Below are 27,630 nucleotides of genomic sequence, written 5' to 3' on the forward strand. Positions count from 1 at the left end.
TTCTGGATAGGCCTTTAGGTGTTGAAAGGATGATTGTACAAATATCAGATAGATTGACACTTCTTGAAAACATATGAATAAGAGGAGGTGGCAGACCCCAAAAAAGACTCAATTTGATTGCCTGCTTGGGCCTTGTGAATTTTCCTGGGCCCAGTTCCAAACCATATCAGTTGTCTAAGAGGTGGACTAGCCTGGAAAGAAAAACCCAAACTTAGAAAAGTTTTGCACTGTGACCCCAAGTGCAGTCTGCAATTTTTGTTTGCCTCTCATGGGCTCCATATTCTACCATGGATTCCTGCTCCATGTGGGAGAAGGAGCCTAGCAGAGGTCTGCAGACCTCTTATGTGGCTGAGAAAGTGTTTCACCTGCAGAGGCAGCAGCTGTGCTTATGGCCAGGGAACAATTCCACTTGATAAGGGCCCCAAAGTGAGCATTGCACATCTGTTCTCACCCACTTGTCTTGAGGAAGGGTCATGTGATCACAGGGGGACACAGGACCAGAAGGTTTGACTATGGACTGTGAGGTGTGCACTCAGGGCATCAGGCCCCAGGCCACTGAGTACTGTGGCCACTAATGACCAGAGGAGAAGGAGCTGAGAGCTTGGTCTCAGCAGCAAAGCTCTTTGCAAATGACCAGTGAGGTAATTTGCCAAGTGCCTATGTGCTGTCTCTGTCCTCAGTCATGTATAGTAATTGCATAATTTTTGTGCTCGTGGTTGTGAGTCTGTGCATGTCTATCCTAATATGTGGTCAGTTTGAAGCTGGGCAGCAGGTAGATTTTCAGTTCTACTTGTTCTTCATAATATTCCTAAATCCCACCCCACCTACTCACTCCCAGATTCGATTATAGCTTATTACTCTCATCTCCCTCTATCCAGTCTCTTGCAAACTGTGGGTTGTGATTTTACTCCTTTATGATATCACTGGCACTTAAATTCCACCCTAAGCCTATAAAGCTTTAAATAAACAAACAAAGAAACAAACAAGTGTTTAGGCATGAGGCACTTTCTAATAAATGCCAGTTTTAGTGTGTGTACATCTGCACCCAAATATGTGTTAATCTCAGGATACAGGCATTTTTCTGTCTGTTAGCAAGTCTGACTCTAGACTTTGAGGTGTGCACCTGGGGGGGCATCAGGCCCCAGCCCACTGGGTGCTGCAGACACCGCAGACCAGAGCCAACCAAACAGGGCCCAGCCCCAGAATGATTATCATACACTGCTGAGAAGTAGCCAAGCTCTGTGGAGCCCCCAAGTGGGAGCTTTCTGTCACTCAGTACAAAAAAAAACCCATCACTGTCAGGGTACCTGAGTCTCAGGTATTTCTTACCTTACTACAGAGGGCTGTAATTTGCTGTCTATGTGTGTTCATCTGCATCCAAGCTAGTTGTCAAGTTCCTGTGTGGGTCTGCATCTTTGCCTTGTAGTTGTTTCTGGAATTTTAGTCTTTCTTGTCCCCTACTTCCTCCCTGAATAATTTCTCAGTCTTTCTGCCATCATAGAATTGATTCTCTCTCTTTGTCAGATAGAGAATATTTTTCTGAGGTCCCCAAAATATGGCAGGATGGAGAGAATCATGACTGACTACACACAAAAGAATATGCACAGCAAGAATTTGAAAAGAACTGAGCTATTTTTCTGTTTTAAATATTTTACTTTCTTATGTAATACAATGATCACCTATACACTAAATAATCATACAAAGGAATAGAATATCTCTAACAGCTTATACCTCCCTTTCTGTTCCTATTCACTCCATTTCTGTCCACAGCCCTGGGGAACAATTTCATGAAGTACACATTTATGATTCCTTTCTTTTATTTGTACACTATCACTTACATATGCATGCTTAACCTATAAATGGTTTAGTTTTCTTGAAACTTTATTTAAGGGGAATTTTCCTCATTCTTGGTATTTAATTAATCTCAATACTACCCTAAAAGATTAATTCCTCTGTATATACTTGTGGTTTATTCTTTTCAATTCTATGTAGCTCAATTTATTTATCCATTCCCTGTCAATGCTTAGACTCTCATTTTGCACAATTATGAAAAATGTTGTTAGGAGCACATGTGCATATGTTTCGTGTACAATTTTGAAGAGTGAGTCTTTGGTATAGTATTAGGAGTGGAACCTGAGTCCTGAGGCACTCGAATATACAATTTAAAAAGATTTAGCCATATTGTTTCTTCAAAGTGATTGCACTGAATTAAATTTTCAGCTTCCATCTTTCAGCAATTATATCAAAGTACATTATCACCAATACCTGATATTGTCCAGAGTTTTAAATTTGCAATTTAATCAGTATACAATGTAATTTCATAGTACACAGATGTGCATTTGCCTCGTTATTAGTGAATCTATATTTCTCTCTCTCTCTTTCTCTCTCTCTCTTTTGACCAAACTATTTCTTTTTCTGAGAAATTTGTTCATGTCTTTTGCCCACTTCCATGCTGAATTTTTTCAGTTTTTCTTAGTGATTTCTGGAATTTTTAAAATACCTTCTTTCCATTAATCCTTAGTGATTACATTTGTGCAAATATCTTCTCCAGATCTATGGAGATTTTTAAGTTTTCTTTTTGTATTTGTTTCCATGAAGAGAAAATTTTCATTTCAATATAGTCAGATGAATCACATTGGTCAGTCTGTTTTATACAGATGTCATCTGGGTATCTTCATTCATCATCACATTTAAGAAATCTTTATCTAGGAAGAACTATATTTTCTTCCACAGTTTCCATTTGAGATTTAGGTATTAAATGCCTAAATTAATTAATTTAATTAGTTAATCTGGAGTTTATTATAATAGTGATGTAAGTAGAGATTCAGTAACCTCTGTCCATATAGAGAACAGGTTTGTCAGCTCCACTTACTAGATAGTTCCCTTTGACATCCCCTGAACTTCTCCCATGCAACAGAATTCCACACATACCTGAATCCTATACAGGGCTCTGTGTCTCTTTCTGTGGGTCAGCTGGTCTAGCACCCAACTGTCTTAGATACTATAGAATTGAAATAAATGTTATCTGAAACAGCAAATCCTCTTATGTTCTTCTTCTAAAGAAACTTTGGTATTTTCCTCTTGATCTTCCATACAAATCTTAAAATCCAGGCTCCTTCCTCTCTCTGTGTCTCCCTTCCTGCTGCTTGCCAATTTTCCCCCAGAATACCTTCTACTTGTTTAAGTTGTTCATGAGATGTGACCCCGTGACTTTCCAGTGTTGTCCATGCCCAATGGAGACAATCTGGCAGCCAGCAACATGGCTCCTAAAATGAAAGAAACAGAAAGACAAATGTTATAGTCCCTCTCCTTTCTGATAGAAATGCTTCTCTCATTCAGTGGGTATTTGGAAACTTGCTCATTGTCTTCCTCCCTGCCCTCAGTTATCCCATGGGACTCTGGGCTAGATGACCTCCCAAGGGTTATCAGACACCTGCCTCCCAGGGCTTCTGGTGTCTCTCTGCCCTCCCCCAACTCCCTAAGGCACATGAAGTCACAACAGCCTTATGTTTCCTTTCCTGGAACTGCTTGTTCTGTGGAGAAATGATGGTTTCACTTTCATGTCCTATAAATGTGGGCCTACAACAACTATCAATCAGCCAAGTTTTCCTGAAGGAGGGGCTTGAGTAAGAGGCTGTCATTCTTCCTGCTGTCTTACCCACTTTTACATGGTCAGGACAGAAGCTCTCCAGCCCCTTGCTGAGCATAGTGACCTCAAGAGCACCCAGTGCCTGTATTTCCCAAGGAGGACAGGTCTGAGGAATATTCCTGTTCCAGGAGTTCCAGGGAACACTTCACTAGCCTCAGCATTTTCTGCTGCATTAGTGAGAACATCATGATCTCTGACATCAGAAACCTGTTTCTTCTCTGAAGCTCTTGAGTGAGCAGACTGTCTACTTGCAATGTTGGGATGCTGGCTTGTTCTTAGAAGGTTGAGGGGTAGCCCTGGCAGGTAGAGAATTAAGATTTAATCCAGCTGTTCATGCCACTCTCTATGGAGAAGAAAGAACCATTTTCTGAAAATGCCTCTTTTCCTTCTTTTTTAAATAAGAAAATTTATAAAAATTTAGAATAAGCAGAATGCTTATTGGAAGTCTCCAGTTGGAATCTTCTTTTTTTTAACTTTTAAAATTTACATCCAAGTTAGTTAGCATATAGTGCAACAATGATTTCAGAAGTAGATTCCTTAGTGCCCCTTACCCATTTAACCCATCCCCCCTCCCACAACCCCTCCAGTAACCCTTTGTTTGTTCTCCATATTTAAGAGTCTCTTATGTTTTGTCCCCCTCCCTGTTTTTATATTACTTTTGCTTCCCTTCCCTTGTGTTCATCTGGTCATTTCAATACTCTGTAAGTTTTGATAATTGGTAACAATGCAGAGTAAATATATATTTTTTTGTCCATTTAGGCTATAACAAAATACCTCAGACTGGGTGGTTTCTAACCACAAATCTATTACTCATAATTCTAAGTGATAGGAAGACCCAGATCAAGGCACATGCAGATTCAGTGTTTAGTGAAAACTCACTTACAAGGTAGACATTTCTTCCTGTCACCCTACATAATGGAGGAGCTCTCTGGGCTCTTAAGAGACCATTTAAGAATGGAATTAATCCATTTATGATCTCTCTGCCCTAGGAACTGTCAAAAATTCACCAACTAGTACCAGAAATTTGAGCATACACTTCATCTATGAATTTTGCAGAGGAAACAAACATTCAGGCCATGGCAGTAATATAGATAAAATTTGTCTGTGGAGTTTCAAGTGAATTTCCACCCTCACTTTAGAATATAGAGCTCTTGCCCTATTTTAAATGCATTTCCATATTCTTGAACTATAAATATCCCTTCTTTGAGATTCTCCATTCAACTAGTAATTTCATCTGCCTGTTTCCTTCCTTAGTAAATAGTTAAATAAAATTCTTATCACATATTCCTATTATATATGTTCGAGGGTCATGATTTCCCCTCTGTTGACAATTGTCCTTGCAGAACATGTAGGATGGGGATAAACTTTGAGCATGCTTCTACTGGTATGATCACTGGTAGCCCCTGAGATAACCTTATGTGTATAAATATTTTTAAAATCACAGTTTCCTTACTCATAGTGATTTATAAAGGCCCCATCAACAACGCAATAATTATTTCCTTGAATTGCCTTGATTTAATCATATCTATATTTTAAACTGTGCAGAGTTGAATAAGGAAAATTAGAGCTCTTGTATACTGCCTTTGCCACTTCCTGTCTCATGTTCTAAATCTCACCAAATTCTTCCATTAAGGAGATTAAGATGCCATGGGGCAATTATTACCACAAAGACTATGTGCTTGACTATCCTCCTTATAGAACACACATCCTGGCAGGTTTTTCTCTGCCTCCTACCTCTCCCACAAGACGAGTCCTGCTCCTATTTGCTGAAGTATATGGGAAGTGAGGTATGTCTATAATTCTTCTGTGTTCTGTAATGTGCAAGGCCTGACTGATTCTTCCTACAGAATGGGAAGGTTTTGGACATTGTATTGAGGAAATGGCATTCTAGGAAATCTGCATTCTGGGAAAATGCAGACTGTCTACATTAATTTCTCATTGCTTAGTATCATATTAACACAAATTTACTGGCTAAGACAGCAGCCCAGATTTATTCACTTATAGATCTAGAGAGAAGTTGTCCAAAATAAACCTTAAAGTAACCAAAACCATGGTGTCATTAGGGCTGAATCTTCTTGAGGGTCCATGAAACAATTCATTTATTTGCTTTCTCCAGATTTTAGAAGCTGTCTGAGTGCCTTAGCTTCTAGTTCTTCTTACATCTTTCTGTAACTTCAATCCAATATGTGATTCCATCACTTCACCTTTTTTCTGCACTCATCCTTGCCTCTTTCTATAAGTTCCTCTCTGACTGTATCACCACATTAAATTAGTAATGCAGAGGGTTCCTCTCTCTGGAAAGCTTTATTAGAATTAAAGTAGCTCTACAAGAGGACAAGGTAAAAGATGTGGCTGACATAATTCAGGAATCCCTTTTAGAAGCAGAAAATGCTTACATGGATGTGGCTATGATTGGGAAGTCAGGGACTGGGAAGTCCAATTTCATCTATTCCATGAAAAGACTTAGTCACAAAGAGAATGTATCTTCTGATAGTATTGGAGTTGTGGGGCCACCATGAAGAAAACCCCTTGAAAACATCCAAAATATCCCAATGTGAACTTCTGGGACATGTCTGAAACAGGAACACCCAATTTCCTCCCACATACATATTTAGAAATGGTGGGATTTGCTAACTATGACTTTTTCCATCATTTATTCCTCTCAGTTTAACTTCAATGATTAAGTTAAAAAATCAGGGAGATAGGCAAGAAGTTCTACTTTATTAGAGTCGGTGTGTCCAATAATTTATATAAGAAGAAGAATAGCAAACTCAGGTCCTTTCAAAAGGCAGAGAGTGCTTCAGCAGTTAGGAGACAACTGCCTGGCTAATCTCAGCACCATCAGAGTGCCCAAGTCATGCATCTTCTTGGTCTCCAACTTTGACCTGGATGACTTCGATTTCTCAAGACGGGAAGAGACATTGCTGAATAAGCGCCCTGTTCATAAGTGCTACTCCTCTGTGGTCCTGTTGCTCAGTTTGTCTGATGCTTCCATTGAGATGAAGAGAGCGTTCTTCAAGGAGAAGATCGGGCTGGATACCCTGAAATCATCTGCTTTGACCTTCATCCCCTTCATGGCATGCTCCAGTGACTTTGATTTGCTCCAGCATGAGAAGTGCTTGAACCTTTACTAAAGCCACTTCAGTTTGGATGAAAAGTCAGTCAGAGAGATTGCCATGAACCTGGGCATGTCTGTGGAAGAGATCAAGACTTTTACCAAGTCCTTGAATTTCTGGTTACTTATGAAGATGAAAGCATAACAGCTAAAACCATGAATTGTGCTAAATACTATTGCTCGATGAACGGAGGCCTCCCGTGTACCCATTTCCCATTTTTGAAAATCTACTTTCAAGGCACCTGAGTGGCTGAAATTTACACAAATGTCAGTTTTAGGAAATTTTTATTGAACATCTGACTCTTGATTTCAGCTCAGATCATGATCTCCCCATTCGTGGAATCGAGACCCAGGTCAGTCTCAGTACTGAGCATGGATCTTGCTTGGGTTTCTCTCTCTCTCTGCTCCCTCTCCACTCACAATCTCGATCTCTCTCAAAACAAATAAGTTAAATAGAATACACTTTAAAAAGGAATGGACAATTTTGATTGGGATTGCATTGAATGTGTAGAAAGCTTTGGGTAGTATTGACATTTTGACAACATTTATTCTTCCAATCCATGAGCACGGAATGTTTTTCCATTTCTTTATATCTTCTTCAATTTCCTTCATAACAAACTGAGGGTTGATGGGGGGTGGGAGGGAGGGGAGGGTGGGTGATGGGTATTGAGGAGGGCATCTTTTGGGATGAGCACTGGATGTTGTATGGAAACCAATTTGACAATAAACTTTATATATTGAAAAAAAATAAAAAAATAAAAAAATAAAAAGGAATGGACAGAAATCTCTTTAAGAAAACGGAAATATTTCTGCAGTAGAAATTCATCAGTACAGTGATCATTGATGCTAAAATTACCTTGCACAAGACATTACAGAACTTAAGCCTAAAGATGTCACAGAGATGGGTTGATTTGCCAAAAAAAAATAACAAATGGGACTCAGGTCTTGTCTCCTCTTAGTGAGGTTTGGGTCCTCTTACACCCACCACCAAGGTCAACTCTTCAATAAGTGGAAGGAATGTCATTCCACTGGAGAAAAACCATTGTTTCACATTGACACTCCACTGCTATACAAAGGGGACTTGACAATGGCTTCTCTGCATTACCTAGACTATTTTGCTTAAATCATGACAGAAATGTACCCTGTGTTTTTCATTAATCTCCATGTGTTATGAGGCAATTTACATTTGTTTGATTTATTCAGATAATAAGCTTTTGAACACAATCAAGATAACTCTTGTCCATTGGCTTTTTACAACTGATTATCTCCAGTCATCATATTAATAGCTTTCTCACAAAACTAAGTATGGGAACATGTCTAAGTCAATAGCTTAGTGTGTAGTGGAGCACTGAAGCAAGAGTGAGGAAGTTTAAAGAGGATTAGGGAAATGTTTCCAGATGCTATGGGGGAACAGAGGGAAGGGAACAAAGTCAGGGTTTGTATTTCTAAGATTTTATCAACATTAGATGGGCCAAGAGACTAGTGAACAAGACACAGTGAGGGTCAGGAGATATGGGAGAGTGAAGATGAATTGAGAAGGAGACTACAAAGCAAAGATGAATTGAATTAGTGAAGTTGTAAGAATAACGTGTTTTGCTTCCACCCAAATCTACATCAAATTATGTAACAGGACTACCTCAAGACTCAAGGATTGTTAGAGCACTGCTACTGTAATCAAGAATTTCCTACATCTTCCCCCATCACTGGTGTATGGAGGATGCTTTAGGGTGTAAGAGGTGTACCTGGGGGATGCTGTCCCTCAGATACTTGTTACTCTGAATGTTCTCCCAAGAAAGTGGTGGGAACAGAGGTATAGAATGGGACCCAAATGGAATACAATTTCCTATCCACTCCCTGCTGCTCCACTGCTCAGGAGAGGTCTCTTGTAGGACAGAAGGGGGTCAGTAAGGGATAAAGTGAAGGACTGTGCAGCTTCATGCATAACAGGTGTATGAAATACTCAGAGGGAAGGAGCTCTTGACCCTCTTGTGTGACCACATTGCATTTAAAAATGTTTGTTCCATTGATTTTGATACACATTCCCAGTGTAGAATTTACACTCCCAGGATCCAGTCTGTTTGTCATCTTGCCATCAGATCACATCTATCATTATAAAAAGCATGAACACTGAGGAATTCCCCCCCGCTTTTTTTCATCTTATCAACCAGAGGTGGTCAGCACTGGGACTTACACAAACTTCCCCTTCCCCACAAGTCATGACCTTTTCAAGATCCATGGGTCTCTTCTTCCAATTCAATGGTCTTCCATTAAGACAGCAAAAGAAAAATCCAAGGGTTTTATATGGATCCCTTTGGGAAAACAATTGTGATAAGATTAGAGTTATCAAATACTTACATCTGTGGGATTTGTTTTAAAGTTCCCTTATTTACAGATGAGATTGTAAAATGAATCTTTCACTGTGGGAGGGAAGAACTCAGAGGAAGGTGGAAGTAGGGGAATAAGTTTTAGTGCTTTGGTCTTATAAGCCTTGTCCCAGGGTGAAGAAGAGTGTTCATGTGCCTGCCTGACATTCGTGATTTCTCTGGCAGTGTGAAAGGAGGTGGCTGCTAAGAGGATGGAGATGTGTTAAGGTCTGGGAGAAGAAGATAGAGCTAAGAGGTGTCTGTAAATTAAGACCTGTGGGCCCAGCCAGTCAGTTATTGTGAGAGATTTTGGGTATTTATCATCTCAGCATCCAACAGTCATCCTGATTCTGTCTGAGGGGGCTTCTAAAACTTCTCCAGGAGGCACCCTGATGGTTGTCCATCACTATGGGTATCTGGAGTGAGTCTTGCCATTCAGCAGCCCTCAATACCACCTCACTGTGCCTTAATATTTGTGTTCCCCACGAGACCTCCCCTTGAACATAAAACTCCTTTTCATGACCTGAATTTGGGGATAGTGGCTTAGAGAACAAGAGAATTGGTGTTGGTGATAAAGAAAAACTCCTCAGGCATCTTATAGTCTTCTTACCAGCTGGGTCAGTGGTAAAACAGCCCCCTACCTAACTTCTATCCACTCCAGGGACTGTGAGATGACATATTGGTTCTCTGAAGTAGGTCATTGTTGGAACAAGTGATGTGAAAAGTTCAGTTCCCAGGCCACTTGGGTCACTCCTATTGCAGCGGTCTTAAGTCAACATAGTAGGGACAAATGAAATCACTTCCTGGGAGTCACCATCAGGAAAGGAGGAGGTAAACTTTAGTGATATTTGTTGGGATGCCTTTTCTCCTATATAATCTAATGACCGAGAACTTTTATTGAAAGATAATTGTAGGGTAGGCTACTGCTATCATATTTGACACTCATAACAAGCTGAGGTGTGGCCCTTTTATCTCTCACTTTTTTTCAAATGCAGCTCAAATTATTGCATCCTTTCCTCAAAGTCACAGAGCTGGGTAATGAAGAAAGTGGGATTGGACTCCAGGCATTTGGTTTTTAATGAAAGAAGACATTATTTGAAAGGTGATTTATACACAGTGTAGTTTCGATGAGTTAAACATATGGCTATTCTCATATACTCCTTTTCTTCTCCTTCCAAGTTTGTATTTAAATTCCAGTTAGTGAACATACACTGTAATATTATGTTCAGGTGTAGAATTTAGTGAGTCAACACTGATATACAACACTCAGTGCTGGTCACAATGAGTGCACTTCTTAATCTCCATTGTGTATTTAACACATCTCCCCAGCCACCTCTCCTCTGGTAACCATCAGTTTGTTCTCCACAATTAAGAGTCTTTCTTGGTTTTCCTCTCTTTTCTTTTCCCCCTATGTTCCTTTGTTTGTTTGTTTTTTAATTCCACATATGAGTGAAATAACATGGTTATTGTCTTTCTCTGACTTACTTATTTCACTTAGCAGAATACTCTTTAGCTCCATCCACAACATTGCAAATAGCAAGATATCACACTTCTTATGCTTGAGTAATATTTTACTGTGTGTGTGTAACACACATCTTCTTTATCCATTTATTAGTTGATGGACGTTTGCTCTCCTTCAATAATTTGGATATTGTTGATAATGCTGCTATAAACATGGGGGTACATATTAGTATTGAAATTAGTATCCTTGAAGTCTTTGGGTGCATACCTAGTAATGTTATTGCTCAGTTCTAAGGTAGTTCTATTTTTAACTTTTTGAGGAACCTCCACACTGTTTTCCAAAGTGGCTGCACAAGTTTGCATTCTAACCAAAAGTATAAGGGGGTTTCACTTTCTCCAAATCCTCACTACCATTTTTGTTTATTGTGTTGTTAATTTTAGCCATTCTGACTGGTGTAAGGTGATATTTAATCGTAGTTTTGATTTGTATTTCCCTGATGATGAGTGACGTTCAGCATCTTGTCATGCATCTGTTGGCCATCTGTATGTTTTGGGAAAGTATTTATTCCTGTCTTCTCCCTATTTCTTTTAACTAGATTATTTGGTTTTTGGGTGTTGAGTAATAACTTCTTTATAGATTTTGGATAGTAACACTTTATCAGCTATGTTATTTGCAAATATCTTCTCCCATTCCATTGGTTGCCTTTTAGTTTTGTTGACTGTTTCCTTGACTGTGCAGAAGTCTTTATTTTCATGAAATCCCAATAGTTTATTTTTGCTTTTGTTTCTCCCTTGCATCCTGAGACATATCTAGTAAGAAGCTGCTAACAGCTGATGTCAAAGAGGTTACTGCCTGTGTTCTCCTCTAGGATTTTAATAGTTTGAAGTCTCACATTTAGATATTTCATCCATTTTGAATTTTTTTTTGTGTATGGTATTAGAAAATGGTCCAGTTTCATTCCTTTACATGTTGCTGTCCTGTTTTCCCAACACCATTTGTTGAAGACACTCTCTTTTTTTTCCGTTGGATATTCTTTCCTGCTTGTCACAGATTTATTTACAATACAGTTGTGGGATAATCTCTGGGTTTCCTATTCTGTGATTTTGATCAATGTGTCTGTTTTTCTGCCAGTACCATATTGTCTTGATCACTAGAGCTTTGTAATATAACTTGAAGTCTGAAATTCTTATGCCTACAGGTTTGTTTTCTTTTTCTTTTTTTCAATATATGAAGTTTATTGTCAAATTGGTTTCCATACAACACACAGTGCTCATCCCAAAAGTTGCCCTCCTCAATACCATTCACCCACCCTCCCCTCCCTCCCACCCCCCCCATCAACCCTCAGTTTGTTCTCAGTTTTTAACAGTCTCTTATGCTTTGGCTCTCTTCCACTCTAACCTCTTTTTTTTTTTCCTTCCCCTCCCCCATAGGTTTCTGTTAAGTTTCTCAGGATCCACATAAGAGTGAAACCATATGGTATCTGTCTTTCTCTGTATGGCATGTTTCACTTAGCATCACACTCTCCAGTTCCATCCATGTGGCTACAAAGGGCCATATTTAATTCTTTCTCATTGCCACGTAGTACTCCATTGTGTATATAAACCACAATTTTTTAATCCATTCATCAGTTGATGGACATTTAGGCTCTTTCCATAATTTGGCTATTGTTGAGAGTGCTGTTATAAACATTGGGGTACAAGTGCCCCTGTGCATCAGTACTCCTGTATCCCTTGGGTAAATTCCTAGTAGTGCTATTGCTGAGTCATAGGGTAGGTCTGTTTCTAATTTTTTGAGGAACCTCCACACTGTTTTCCAGAGCGGCTGCACCAATTTGCATTCCCACCAACAGTGCAAGAGGGTTCCCGTTTCTCCACATCCTTGCCAGCATCTATAGTCTCCCGATTTGTTCATTTTGGCCACTCTGACTGGCGTGAGGTGATATCTGAGTGTGGTTTTGATTTGTATTTCCCTGATGATGAGCGACGTTGAGCATCTTTTCATGTGCCTGTTGGCCATCCGGATGTCTTCTTTAGAGAAGTGTCTATTCATGTTTTCTGCCCAATTCTTCACTGGGTTATTTGTTTTTCGGGTGTGGAGTTTGGTGAGCTCTTTATTGATTTTGGATACTAGCCCTTTGTCCGACATGTCATTTGCAAATATCTTTTCCCATTCCATTGGTTCCCTTTTAGTTTTGTTGATTGTTTCCTTTGCTGTGCAGAAGCTTTTTATCTTCATAAGGTCCCAGTAATTCACTTTTGCTTTTAATTCCCTTGCCTTTGGGGATGTGTCGAGTAAGAGATTGCTACAGCTGAGGTCAGAGAGGTCTTTTCCTGCTTTCTCCTCTAGGGTTTTGATGGTTTCCTGTCTCACATTCAGGTCCTTTATTCATTTTGAGTTTATTTTTGTGAATGGTGTGAGTAAGTGGTCTAGTTTCAATCTTCTGCATGTTGCTGTCCAGTTCTCCCAGCACCATTTGTTAAAGAGACTGTCTTTTTTCCATTGGATGTTCTTTCCTGCTTTGTCAAAGATGAGTTGGCCATACGTTTGTGGGTCTAGTTCTGGGGTTTCTATTCTATTCCATTAGTCTATGTGTCTGTTTTTGTGCCAATACCATGCTGTCTTGATGATTACAGCTTTGTAGTAGAGGCTAAAGTCTGGGATTGTGATGCCTCCTGCTTTGGTCTTCTTCTTCAAAATTACTTTGGTTATTCAGGGCCTTTTGTGGTTCCATATGAATTTTAGGATTGCTTGTTCTAGTTTTGAGAAGAATGCTGGTGCAATTTTGATTGGGATTGCATTGAAGGTGTAGATACCTTTGGGTAGTATTAACATTTTGACAATATTTATTCTTCCAATCCATGAGCAGGGAATGTCTTTCCATTTCTTTATATCTTCTTCAATTTCCTTCATAAGCTTTCTATAGTTTTCAACATACAGATCTTGTACATCTTTGGTTGGATTTATTCCTAGGTATTTTATGCTTCTTGGTGCAACTGTGAATGGGATCAGTTTCTTTATTTGTCTTTCTGTTGCTTCACTGTTAGTGTATAAGAATGCAACTGATTTATGTACATTGATTTTGTATCCTGCAACTTTGCTGAATTCATGTATCAGTTCTAGCAGACTTTTGGTGGAGTCTATCGGATTTTCCATGTATAATATCATGTCATCTGCAAAAAGCGAAAGCTTGACTTCATCTTTGCCAATTTTGATGCCTTTGATTTTCTTTTGTTGTCTGATTGCTGATGCTAGCACTTCCAACACTATGTTAAACAACAGTGGTGAGAGTGGGCCTCCCTGTCGTGTTCCTGATCTCAGGGAAAAAGCTCTCAGTTTTTCCCCATTGAGGATGATGTTAGCTGTGGGCTTTTCATGAATGGCTTTTATGATCTTTAAGTATGCTCCTTCTATCCCGACTTTCTGGAGGGTTTTTATTAAGAAACGTTGCTGAATTTTGTCAAAGGCCTTTTCTGCATCGATTGACAAGATAACTCTTTTCTTTTATTAATGTGATGTATCACACTGATTGATTTGCAAATGTTGAACCAGCCCTGCATCCCAGGAATGAATCCCACTTGATCATGGTGAATAATTCTTTGTATATGCTGTTGAATTCGATTTGCTAGTATCTTATTGAGAATTTTTGCACCCATATTCATCAGGGATATTGGCCTGTAGTTCTCTTTTTTTCCTGGGTCTCTGTCTGGTTTAGGAATCAAAGTAATACTGCATTCATAGAATGGGTCTGGAAGTTTTCCTTCCCTTTCTATTTCTTGGAATAGCTTGAGAAGGATAGGTATTATCTCTGCTTTAAACATCTGGTAGAACTCCCCTGGGAAGCCATCTGGTCCTGGAGTCTTATTTGTTGGGAGATTTTTGATGACTGGTTCAATTTCTTCGCTGGTTATGGGTCTGTTCAAGCTTTCTATTTCCCCCTGATTGAGTTTTGGAAGCATGTGGGTGTTTAGGAATTTGTCCATTTCTTCCAGGTTGTCCAGTTTGTTGGCATATAATTTTTCATAGTATTCCCTGATAATTGCTTGTATCTCAGAGGGATTGGTTGTAATAATTCCATTTTCATTCATGATTTTATCTATTTGGGTCATCTCCCTTTTCTTTTTGAGAAGCCTGGCTAGAGGTTTATCAATTTTGTTTATTTTTTCAAAAAACCAACTCTTGGTTTCGTTGATCTGCTCTACAGTTTTTTTTAGATTCTATATTGTTTACTTGTGCTCTGATTTATTATTTCTCTTCTGATGGATTTAGGCTGTCTTTGTTGTTCTGCTTCTATTTCCTTTCGGTGCGCTGTTAGATTTTGTATTGGGGATTTTTCTTGTTTCTTGAGATAGGCCTGAATTGCAATGTATTTTCCTCTCAGGACTGCCTTCGCTGCATCCCATAAGCGTTTGGATTGTTGTATTTTCATTTTCGTTTGTTTCCATATATTTTTTAATCTCTTCTCTAATTGCCTAGTTGACCCATTCATTCCTCAGTAGGGTATTCTTTAACCTCCTTGCTTTTGGAGGTTTTCCAGACTTTTTCCTGTGGTTGATTTCAAGCTTCCTAGCATTGTGGTCTGAAAGTATGCATGGTATGTATGATTTCAATTCTTGTATACTTATTAAGGGCTGTTTTGTGACCCAGTATGTGATCTATCTTGGAGAATGCTCCATGTGCATTCGAGAGGAAAGTATATTCTGTTGCTTTGGGATGCAGAGTTCTAAATATATCTGTCAAGTCCATCTGACCCAATGTATCATTCAGGGCCCTTGTTTCTTTATTGACCGTGTGTCTAGATGATCTATCCATTTCTGTAAGTGGAGTGTTAAAGTCCCTTGCAATTACCACATTCTTATCAATAAGGTTGTTTATGTTTGTGAGTAATTGTTTTAAATATTTGGGGGCTCCTGTATTCAGGACATAGACATTTATAATTGTTAGCTCTTCCTGATGGATAGACCCTGTGATTATTATATAATGCATTTCTTCATCTCTTGTTACAGCCTTTAATTTAAAGTCTAGTTGTCTGATATAAGTATGGCTACTCCCACAGTCTTTGACTTCCAGTGGCATGATAAATAATTCTCCATCCCCTCACCCTCAATCTGAAGTTGTCCTCAGGTCTAAAATGAGTCTCTTGTAGACAGCAAATAGATGGGTCTTGGTTTTTTGTTTATCCATTCTGATACCCTATGTCTTTTGGTTGGTGCATTTAGTCCATTTACATTCAGTGTTATTATATAAAGATATGGGTTAGAGTCATTGTGATGTCCATAGGTTTCATGCTTGTAGTGATGTCTCTGGTACTTTGTCTCACAGGATCCCCCTTAGGATCTCTTGTAGGGCTGGTTTAGTGGTGATGAATTCCTTCCGTTTTTGTTTGTTTGGGAAGACCTTTATCTCTCCTTCTATTCTAAATGACAGATTTGCTGGATAGAGGATTCTCCACCGAATATTTTTTCTGTTCTCACATTGAAGATTTCCTGCCATTCCTTTCTGGCCTGCCAAGTTTCAGTAGAGAGATCTGTCATGAATCTTATAGGTCTCCCTTTATATATTAGAGCACGTTTATCCCTAGCTGCTTTCAGAATTTTCTCTTTATCCTTGTATTTTGCCAGTTTCACTATGATATGTCGTACAGAAGATCGACTCAAGTTATGTCTGAAGGGAGTTCTCTGTGCCTCTTGGATTTCAATGCCTTTTTCCTTCCCCAGATCCGGGAAGTTCTCAGCTATAATTTCTTCAAGTACACCTTCAGCACCTTTCCCTCTCTCTTCCTCCTCTGGAATACCAATTATGCGTAGATTATTTCTCTTTAGTGCATCACTTAGTTCTCTAATTTTCCCCTCATACTCCTGGATTTTTTTCTCTCTCTTTTTCTCAGCTTCTTCTTTTTCCATAATTTTATCTTCTAGTTCACCTATTCTCTCCTCTGCCTCTTCAATCCGAGCTGTGGTCATCTCCATTTTATTTTGCAGCTCATTAGTAGCATTTTTTAGCCCCTCCTGGCTGTTCCTGAGTCCCTTGATCTCTGTAGCAATAGATTCTCTGCTGTCCTTTATACTGTTTTCAAGCCCAGTGATTAATTTTATGACTATTATTCTAAATTCACTTTCTGTTATATTGTTTAAATCGTTTTTGATCAGTTCGTTAGCTGTCATTATTTCCTGGAGGTTTTTTTGAGGAGAATTCTTCCGTTTCGTCATTTTGGATAGTCCCTGTAGTGGTGTGGAACTGCAAGGCACTTCTGTGCTGTCTTGAATAACTTGCGTTGGTGGGCGGTGCCTTGGTCAGACCTGATGTCTGCCCCAGCCCACCACTGGGGCCACAGTCAGACTGGTGTGTACCTTCTCTTCCCCTCTCCTAGGGGCGGGATTCACTGTGGGGTGGCATGGCCCTCTGGGCTACTTGCACACTGCCAGGCTTGTGGTGCTGGGGATCTGGCATATTAGCTGGGGTGGATCCTCATGGTGCACAGGGGTGGGAGGGGCAGGCTCAGCTTGCTTTTCCTTTGGAGATCTGCTTCAGGAGGGGCCCTGCAACACTGGGAGGGAGTCAGACCTGCCAGAGGGATGGATCTGCAGAAGCACAGCTTTGGGTTTTGCGCGGTGCAAGCAAGTTCCCTGGCAGGAACTGGTTCCCTTTGGGATTTTGGCTGGGGGATGGGCGAGGGAGATGGTGTTGGCAAGCACCTTTGTTCCCCGCCAAGCTGCTCTCTGTTGTCCGGGGCTCAATAACTCTCCCTCCCGTTGTCCTCCAGCCCTCCTGTTCTCTGAGCAGATCTGTTAACTTATAACCTTCCAGATGTTAAGTCCCGCTTGCTGTCAGAACACACTCCGTCTGGTCCCTCTGTTTTTGCAAGCCAGACATGGGGGCTCTGCTTTGTCCGCGGCTGCCCTTCCGCCGAGGCTCCCTCCCACCAGTCCGTGTAGCACGCACCGCTTCTCTGCCCTTCCTACCCTCTTCTGTGGACCTCTTGTCTACGCTTGACTCTGAAGAATCCGTTCTGCTAGTCTTCTGGTGATTTTCTGGGTTATTTAGGCAGGTGTGGGTGGAATCTAAGTGTTCTGCAGGACGCGGTGAGCCCAGCGTCCTCCTACACTGCCATCTTCCCCCCCAAGGTCACTCATTTTCAAGAAGAATTGGTTTACCCTTTCTGAACAGAGACAATGTAACAATATTCTCATAAATCATCCATTCTGACCTTTTAATATTGACTTAGGAGCAGCAAGTCTGAATATAGACACTGAGTTGTGTGTATCCTGGGACATCAGACCCCAGCCCACTGGGTACCGCAGGCAAAGCAAACTAGAGCTAGCCAAACAGGGCACCAGCCCCAGAGTGAGTCTCACACACTACTGGGGAGCAGCCCAGCCTTGGGGAGCCCCCTAGTGTAAGTATTCTGTCTCCTGATACAAAGAACCCCATCACTTCCAGGGTATCTGAGTCTCAGAGGTATTTCTTACCTTACTACTGAAACCTGTAGTTGGTTGTCTGATGTGTTCATCTGCATTCACAGCTAGTTGTCAAGTTCATTTGTAAGCTTGCATCTTTGTCCTACAGTTGTTTCTACCTGGAACTTCAGTCTCTCTTGTCCCATCTTCCTCCCTGAATGATGTCTCAGTCTTTGTTCCATCATAGCAGTGATTGTCTATGTCAGATAGAGAATATTTTTCTGAAGTCCCCAAAATACAGCAGGAGGGAGAGATTAAGGACTGACTATACACAAAAGAATATAAGCAGCAAACAATCTGAAAATATTTGAGATATTTCTCTTTTTTAAATCTTTTACTTACTTGTGTAATATATCGATCATCTACACTGAATAATCAAGGGAAGAAATAGAACATCTCTAACAACTTATATCTCCCTCTCTTTTCATCTTCACTCCAGTTCTATCCACAGTCCCCCAGTAACAATTTAATGAAGTACTTATTTATGATTCCTTTCGTTTTTTTTTTTAATGTGTATTTATTTTTGAGAGAGTGTGTGAGTGAGGGGCAGTGAAAGAGGGAGACAGAAGATCCAAAGCAGGTGATGAGCTCACAGTAGAGAGCTTGATGCAGGGATGGAACTCAGTTGTGAGATCATGACGTGAGCTGAAGCCAGATGCTCAGCCAGACGCTGAGTCATCTAGGAGACCCTGTGATTCATTTTTTTTTTAATTTATGATGTTATCACTTACATATGCATGCCTAAATATATATTGTTTAGTTTTCTTGAAGCTTTATTTAAGGGGTATTTTACTGATGCTTAATATTTGATCTCAACACTACAAAAAGATTATTTCCCCACTATATACCTATGGTTCGTTCCTTTCAACACTGTATAGCTGAATTTAGACAACAGCTATCCTCTCTTTTTTCACAGCTAAGAAAACTAATGCTAGGAGCACACATTCACATGTCTCCTGTACATTTTTGCAAAGTGACTCTTAGTTATAGTTTTAGGAGTGGAAATCTGAATCCTGAGGTGCATGATGTACAATTTTATAAGATTTAGGCATATTATTTCTTAAAAACGATTGTATTGATTTACATTCCCAGCAGCCATGTTTCAGAGATTCTATCAATCAACGTTGTCACCAATACCCAATTTTGTCCGACTTAAAATTTTCTAATTGAATTAATGTATGATGTCATCACATAGTGCACAGAGGTGCATTTGTCTCACTACTAGTTAATCTGTGGTACTTTATATATATTTTTTTGTTGCCTATACGTGTTTCCTTTTCTGAGAAAGTTCTGTTCATGTCTTTTGCCCACTTTCATGTGGGATTGTTTCATCTTTTCTTAATGATTTCTGGAATTTTTAAAATACATTACTTCCACTGATCCTTAGTTGACTACATTTGTGCAAATATCTTCTCCAGATTTGTGGAGATTTTTAAGCTTTCTTTTTGCATTTGTTTCATAAAGAGAAGCTTTTTATTGTAATGTAGTCAAAGGCATCACATTGGTCAGTCTGTTTTATACAGCTGTCATTTTGGTATCTTTATACAGGTGTCATCTCATTTAAGAAATCTTTCTCTAAGAACATCTATATTTTCTTCTTCAGTTTGTTCAGTTTCTTTTTCAGTTTCAGGTCATTTGGTCTTAAATCCATCTGGAATTGATTGTCATGGTGATGTAAGAAGAGATTCAGTAACCTCTGTCCATATGGAGAACGAATTTGTCAGCTCCACTTACTAGACCCACTGACCTAGTGCCTACCTTATCCACTAACATCCCCTGCACTTCTCCCATGCAACAGAATTCCACACATGCCTGAATCCTATACATGGCTCTGTGTTCCTTTCTGTGGGCCAGGTGGTCTATCCTTGTGCTAGCATCAACTGTCTCAGGTACTATAGCATTAAAATAAATCTTATCTGGTACAGCAAATCCTCCTATGTTCTTCTCCTAAAGAACTTTGGTATTTTCTTCTTGATGTTTCATACAAAATATTAGAATCCAGGCACCTTCTTCCCTCTCTGTGTCTCCCTCTCTGATATTTTGCCAAATGTTCCCAGAACCCCTCCAGGTAGTTTAAATTGTTCATAAGATGTGACCCCATGACCTGCCAGGGTCATCCATGTCCAAGTCTAACAACATGGCAGCCAGCAACAAGAGCTCCTAAAAATGAAAGAAACAGAAACACAGAAAACTTTTATAGCCCCTTTTCTTTCTTCTTCTTTTTTTAAGTTGACATTTATTCACTTTTGAGAGACAGAGCGTGAGCAGTGGAGGGACAGAGACAGATATAGAATCTGAAGAAGACTCCAGGCTCTGAGTTCTCAATCAGCACAGAGCCAAATGTGGGGCTCAAACTCATGAACCACAAGATCATGACCTGAGAGGAAGTCAGATGCTTAACCGACCAGAGCCCTGGCCCCTTTCCTTTCTGATAGAAAATGCATTTCTCATTCACTGGAAGCCTTGGAAACTTGCTCACAGCCTTCTTTCCTGTTCCCAGTGTTCCTAAGTCATAGCTACATGACCTCACAAAGATAATCGGTGACCTGCCTCTAATGGTCCCCTCATGTCTCTCTGCCCTCCCTCCACTCCTTGAGACACCTGAAGTCACAACACCCTTCTGTTTATTTTCCTGGAACTGCTTGTGCTGTGGAGAAACAACAGTTTCACCTTTATACTCTGTAAATATGGGTCCTCAACTATTAGCCAAGACCTTCTGAGGGAGGGGCTCAAGTTAGAAGCTGTCATCCTTCCTGCTGTCTTTCAAACTTTACCCAGGCAGGACAGGGGCTCTCCAGCCCTTTGCTCACTGCATTGACCTCAGGAGCACCCAGTGCCTGCATTTATCAGGGAGGACAGTCTGTGGAGTGTTCCTGTGCCAGGGGCTCCCAGGAACAAATCACTGGACTCAGCATTTTCTGTTGTGTTAGTGGAAACGTTCATGATCTCTAACATCAGAAACCTCTTTTCTCTCTAGAACTGTGTACTTGCAATAATGGGATACTGGCTTTGTGTTTACAGGGTTGAGGTATTGCAATGTCTGACTGGTCGAGGGGTAAGATTCCATCCTGCTGCTCATGCCATCCTCTTTAGAGAAGAAAACCATGGTCTGAAGGTGACATTTTTCTGCTTCTTTTCTTCTTCTTCTTCCTCTTCTTCTTCTTCTTCTTCTTCATCTTTTTAAATGAGAAAGTTGTTAGAAAATTTGGAATAAGCAGGATGTTTACTGGGCATCTCCAGTGAAAACTATGCCGTATTTAAATGCAATTTAGCCCTTTATATCATAGAGATATTTCAAAACTTAGTGAGTTTTAATAATTGGTAGCAATGCAAAATAGTTCTTTTGTTGGGATTTCCTTTCCATCTGTTAAGGCTATAACAAAATACCACAGACTGGTTGGCTTATGAACAGAAATATACTTCTCATACTTCCGGAGGATAGGAACACATCAAGTCACCTTTGTGTCAATATTTGGCAAGAGCTCACTTCCAAGGTGGACATCTCCTGTCACCTCACATGGCAGAAGCAGCAAGTTAGCCCTCTGCAGTCTCCTATTCTGGAGTTACTGGAGCACTAATTCATTTGTGATCCCTCTGCCCTCATGACTAAGGAACCACCCAAAAATCCACCTACAAGTACCAGAACTTTGAGCTTATGAGTCATCTATGAATTTTGTGAAAGACACAAACATTCCATCAACAGCAATTATATAGGTGAAATCTGTCTGTCGAGGTTCAATTGGCTTCCCATTCTCAGCTTAGAACAGCACTCTTGCCCTATTTCACTATGCATTTCAATATCCTTGCACTTTAAATGTCTCTTTGGGATTCTCCATTTAACAAGTAATATCTTCCACCTGGTTCCTTCATTAGTAATCAGATAAATAAAATCTTAACACCTTTATTTTATATTTCTTTGAGAATCATGGTTCTCCCTTTTTGGAAAATTTCCTTGCAGGACCTGCAGGATGGGAATGAACATTGAGCACACTCTTGCTGGTAAGAGCTCACTGGGGGGCACCTGGGTGGCTCAGTTAGTTGAGTGTCCGACTTCGGCTCAGGTCATTATCTCGCAGTTCGTGAGTTCAAGCCCCGCGTTGGGCTCTGTGCTGACAGCTCAGAGCCTGGAGCCTGCTTCCGATTCTGTGTCTCCCCCTCTCTGTCCTTTCCCCCCTCATGCTCTGTCTCTGTCTCTGAAAGATGAATAAACATTTAAAAAAAAATTTTAAAGAGCTCACTGGGAGTCCCTGAGACAACCTTATGTGTATAAATATTTTTAAAATCAAAGTTTCCTTACTCATGGTGGATGACAATAGATCCCATCAATAATGTAATGGTTTCCTTGAATTGTCATGATTTAATCAGATATCTATGTTTTAAGATGGTGCAGAAAGGAATCTGGAAAATTAGAACTCTTATTTGCTTCTTCTGCCATTTCCTACCACATGCTCTGAATTTCACCCTAATTCTTCCATGAGGTGAGATAAATGGAGATTAAGTTGCCATGGAGCAATTATTACCACAAGGACTAAGTGCTTGGCTATACCCCTTATAGAACACACACCTGGCAGGCTTTTCTCTACCTTGTGCCTCTCATATAAAACAAGGCCTGCCCCTATTTGCTGCAGTGTATGTGAACTGATGTATGTCCGCTATTCTGTGCTCTCTAATATGCCGGCCTGATTCCTCCTACAGAATGGAAAGGTGTGTGGCTTGGTATTTTGGTTTCAGGAAAATGCAGACTGTCTACATTAGTTTCTCATGGTTGTGTGACAAATTAACACAAGATTAATGACTTAAGATAACAACACATATTTATTGATTTTACCAATTACTCCCCCCCACCTCCCCTTTGGCAATCACGAGTTTGTTTTCTAAGTATAAAGGTGTCTTTTTATCTCTTTTTTTAAATTTTATTTTTTAAGTTTATTTATTTATTTTGAGAAAGATATATCTTGGGTAGGAAGGGGCAGAGAGAGGGAGAAAGAGAGAGAATCCCAAGCAAGCTCCACATTGTCAGTGCAAACCTGATGTAGGGCTCGAATTCACAAACCTTGAGATCATGACCTGAGCTGAAATCAGGAGTTGGGCACTTAACCAACTGAGCCACCCAAGTGTCCATTTCTCTCTTTTTAAAAATTTGTTTTGTTTTCTAAATTCCACATATGAGTGAAATTATATAGTATTTGTCTTTCTCAGCCTGACTTATTTCACTCAGCATTTTACACTCTAAGTCTATTCATGTTGTTGCAAATAGCAATATCTCATTCTTTTTTGTGGCTGAGTAATATCCCATAATTGAATCAATTATGGATGGCATTTTATTTTTTTTATTCAGTTATAATTGAAATTATTTCCTTAATTTGTCTTTTAGCTAGTTCATTTTTAGTGTACAGAAATGCAACAGATTTGTGTATACTCAGTTTGTGTCTTGGAACTTTACTACATGTGTTTCTTAGTTCTAATCGTTTTTGGTGGCATCTTTTGGGTTTGCTTCTTCCTTTATGGCTTGAGTGCATTTTATATCTTTTTCTTGCCTGATTGCTATGTCTAAAATTTCCAGTACTATTTTTAATAGAATTGGTGTAAGCAAGCATCCTTGTCTTGTTCCTGATCTTAGAGCAAAAGATTTCTGCTTTTCACTGTTGAGTATGATGTTAGCCATAGGCCTGCCTGCATGGCTTTTATTATATTGAGTTACCTTCCTTCTAGACACATATTGTTGAGCATCTTTATCATGAAAAGGCATTTAATTTTGTCAGATGCTTTTTCTGCTTCAACTGAGATGACCATAAGATTTTTATTATTTATTCTGTTTATGTAGTGTGTTATATACATTAATCTGTTCATGTGAAATTATGCTTACATCCCAGGGATAAAACCCACTTGATTCTGATACATGATCCTTTTGATATGCTGTTAAATTTGGTTTGCTAGAATTTTGTTGAAAATATTCGTGACTATATTCATTAAGGATGCTGGCTTGAATTTTTTTTTTCTTCTCGTGTCCTTATATGGTTTGCTCCAGGGGAACACTGGCCTTGCAAAATCAAGTTGGACATGTTTCATGCTATTCAATTTCTTAGAAGAGTTGGAGAAGAAGTGGTATTATAATTATTCTCTCAATATAAAATAGAATTCATCAGTGAAGTAATCTAGTCCTGGGTTATTCTTTACTGAGATACTTGATTACAGATTCAATTTCCTCACCAATATCTGTATGTTCACATTACTAAATTTCCCCTTGCATCAATTTGGGTGGTTGTGTGAGTGCAAGAATTTATCTGTTTCTTCTAGATAATTCAGTCCATTGGCATATAAGTTGCATTTTTATTTAGCAGTAGTTTCCAGTTTTATTTGTCTTCTCTTTTTTCCTCAGTCTAGCTAAATATTTGTCCATTTTGTTTATACTTTGAAAAACTTAGCTTTTAGTGTCATCAATATTTACTATCATTTTTGTCTTTAATTCCTTTATTTCTGTTCTGTTGTTGATTTCCTTTCTTCTGTTTGACTTCCGCTTAGTTTTTTCTTATTTTTGTATTTCTTTGAGGTATAAAGTTAGGTTATTTATTTGAGATGCTTCTTTTCTCTTAAAGATGTAGGGATGGTTTCCAAGGTGGCAAAGTAGGCATACCCTGGGCTCTGTTGGTCTCTCAAACACAGCTGCATTGAGGTCAGATAACTTAAAACACCCAGAAATCCATCTAAGGACTGGCAAAAGGATCTCCATGGTTGGAGGGAGACAGCATGGTAGATGTAAGGTGAAGGGAAGTGAATTAAGGGACAGAAAAATGGTAGTGCCACAAGGGGAATGGAACCTTTTCCATAGGGAGAGAAACAGAAAGTAGTTGAGAGAGTGTCGTGTTGAGTTCACACAAGATGAAAAACACTACAGAGCACCATCTAGGGAGCAAGGGGTACTGAGTGCCATAGGTTTTTTGCAAATAGCGTATGGAGCTCAAACTCTGAGGTTTAGGAAGTGGGCAACTTTCTCCAGAGTGAGCTATGTCATCCACCCCTGGGGAGAAGGAGGGCACTGGCCCTGGAGTGCCACAGCATTGTGTAGGGATCACCTTGGTTGCACTAGGAGAGAGCATTCCCCATCCTGAGGTACATTTGGAAGAGAATATTTTGCCTTTCCAAGGACAAAAGACCCTGAAGGCTGCAGCAAAAGGACTTTTATCAGCAGGGAACAGAGGCAAGCACAGATGGTAGATAACCTGTTTGCTTATTTTCACAGTACTACAGCATGGATTCCAAGCAACACACAGGTGTAGGACTGTTTTTCTGTGGCAAGGGACATCAGATAAAGCATGGAGAGGCTCTACTCCAGGACAGGGGTCAGGTCTGCTTAGTGCTGGGTCTTTAACATTTGAAGTTTTGAATCTCAGCCATGCACCAAAGAAAAAACGCAAGAGAGATGTGGCACAGGGTGTGCTGACTGCCTTTTCTATTCTGTGAGGGATTGCTGAAGAGCAGGGGTGTGAAGCAGAGGTGTGAGATCCCCTGTCAGGGGAAAAGAGAGTGGGGTGACACCATTTTCCCCCTACCAACACAGTGAGACTGCAGACAGCAACACAGCAGCCTCCAGTGGAGGTGGACCCAATTACACCAAACCCTGCTTTCTTGTGCCTGGCAACTGCATATTTAATGTGGTGGGTCTGACTCTGAGCCAACACAGTGGACCTTTCCTTCAGAAGACCAGCACAGGCAGCATGATGCATGCATCAAGTCTATTATCATAGAGTACTTCAAAGGATAACTTGCATCTCTAGTGGAACTAGGACCAGGCTTACTCTCTTTTTTCCCTTCTGTTTTTTTTTTTTTTTTCTTCTCATTTTTCTTTCCTTTGGAACCAGGCTTATAGTTTTTTGTCTGTGAGTTTGTTTTTTCATTTAGTTTTCTATTGTTTTTTTTGAGATCAGTGTTCTTTTTCCTTCCTTTTTTTCCTTTCTTTTCTTTGGAAACAGGTTTATAGTTTGTTTGTTTGTTTGTTGACTGTCTCTTTGATATTTTTGTTGTTGTTGCTTTTCCTATTCTCTTTATTTCTTTTTTTGGATCAGGCTTTTTTTTTCTATTTTTTTCTTTATTTCTAGGCTTATTTTAACAAACAAATCAAAGCAAACATAGTTAAAGGTCCAAAAACTCCCCACTGTGAAGAAGGAGGAGCTCTGAAGAGGATAGATGGCGGGAAGGAGCAGCCAAACCCTGGACATTTTCTGAAGTGCCAAACCCTGGACAGTTTATGACCCCTTTTTAATATAGCATTACACTCAGGTACAGTAAAGATAACAAGGTATTAAAACACATAAAAGACAGAAACTTAACCAAAATGAAAGACAAAGGAATCCCTCTTTTAAAAAAAAGAAAGGTCAAGAAGAAATCACAGCCAGAGACTTGCTCAAAACAGACATACACAATATATCTGAATACGAATTTAGAAAAACAGTCATAAGACTACTAGCTGGGTTGAAAAAAAAGCATAGAACACACCAGAGAAACCCTTATTGCAGAGATCAAAGACCTAAGAACTAGGCAGCCTGAAATAAAAAAAGGCTTTAACTGAGATGCAAAACTGACTCCATACAGTTACATTGAGGATTTAAGAAGCGGAGGAAAGAATAGGTAGAAGACAGAATTATTAAAAATAATGAGCTGGAAAAAAAAACAGGAAAAGAAATTAATAGATCATGAGGGGAGACTTAGGGAAATTAGTGATTTCATAAAATGAAACAATATCCATATCATATGAGTCCTCGAAGAAGAACAGCTAGAAAGAGGGCAGAAAGTTTATTTGAACAAATTATAGCTGAGAACTCTCCTAATCTGGGGAAGAAAACAAGCATCCAAGTCCAAGAGGCACAGAGAACTCTCAAATTCAACAAAAGTAAACACCATGACATGGTAAAACTTGCAAAATACAAAGATAAAGAGAGAATGCTGGAGGAGGGGCCAAGATGGCAGACAGGTAGGGGGATATGACCTTCCCACATCTCTTAAACAAAGAAGTGTTGAAGCCAAAAGACTTTGAACCCCAAGAGTCTGGGAGGAAAAGAGACTGAATAGCTACCAGGGATACTCCAGGACAACTTGACAGGCCATAGATGCGTGATTGTGAACTGAGAGAGATTAAACAAATAGAAAGAGAGATCCCCTTCTGCAGAGAGACAAGGGGAAGAGAGAGATGGCTGGGGAAGCATAGGGCTATACCTGCACAAGAGAAAAACCTCAGACTGGGATGGAGAAAGAACTAATCTCTAACTGCGGGGCTTTTTCCGGACTGGCACTGGCTGCCCTGTTCACGCACCTGGGGAGGAGGGGAGCCAGTTCCAGGCTCGGTGGCTAGGTCAGGGGCTCAGTCTGCAGTAGGAGATAGAAATCCCCTCCCTGGAGTGCTGTGGGACAGGACAAAGCCTGTCCGGGGATCACATATCAGGCTGTGCGGAACTGTGCTTTTCCAGGACGGGGATGTAGGGAGTGGGAGTTTGAACCCCAGCCAAGTGCTGGGCATGGGAGTCCGAAGAGTGAGACAGACCGCCTCATCTGCACCTGTGGCTGGTGAGGATGGCTCAAACGGAATAATTTAG

The 27,630-nt window shown here is 40.0% G+C and overlaps 1 pseudogene; it reads left to right on the plus strand.

Annotated features, from left to right (window-relative positions):
* Nucleotides 1–574: 574 nt before the first annotated feature.
* LOC106970245 (T-cell-specific guanine nucleotide triphosphate-binding protein 2-like) lies at nucleotides 575–27,630 on the plus strand (annotated as a pseudogene).

The sequence above is a fragment of the Acinonyx jubatus genome, chromosome A1 (assembly GCF_027475565.1).
Source record: "Acinonyx jubatus isolate Ajub_Pintada_27869175 chromosome A1, VMU_Ajub_asm_v1.0, whole genome shotgun sequence".
Lineage (NCBI taxonomy): Eukaryota > Metazoa > Chordata > Mammalia > Carnivora > Felidae > Acinonyx > Acinonyx jubatus.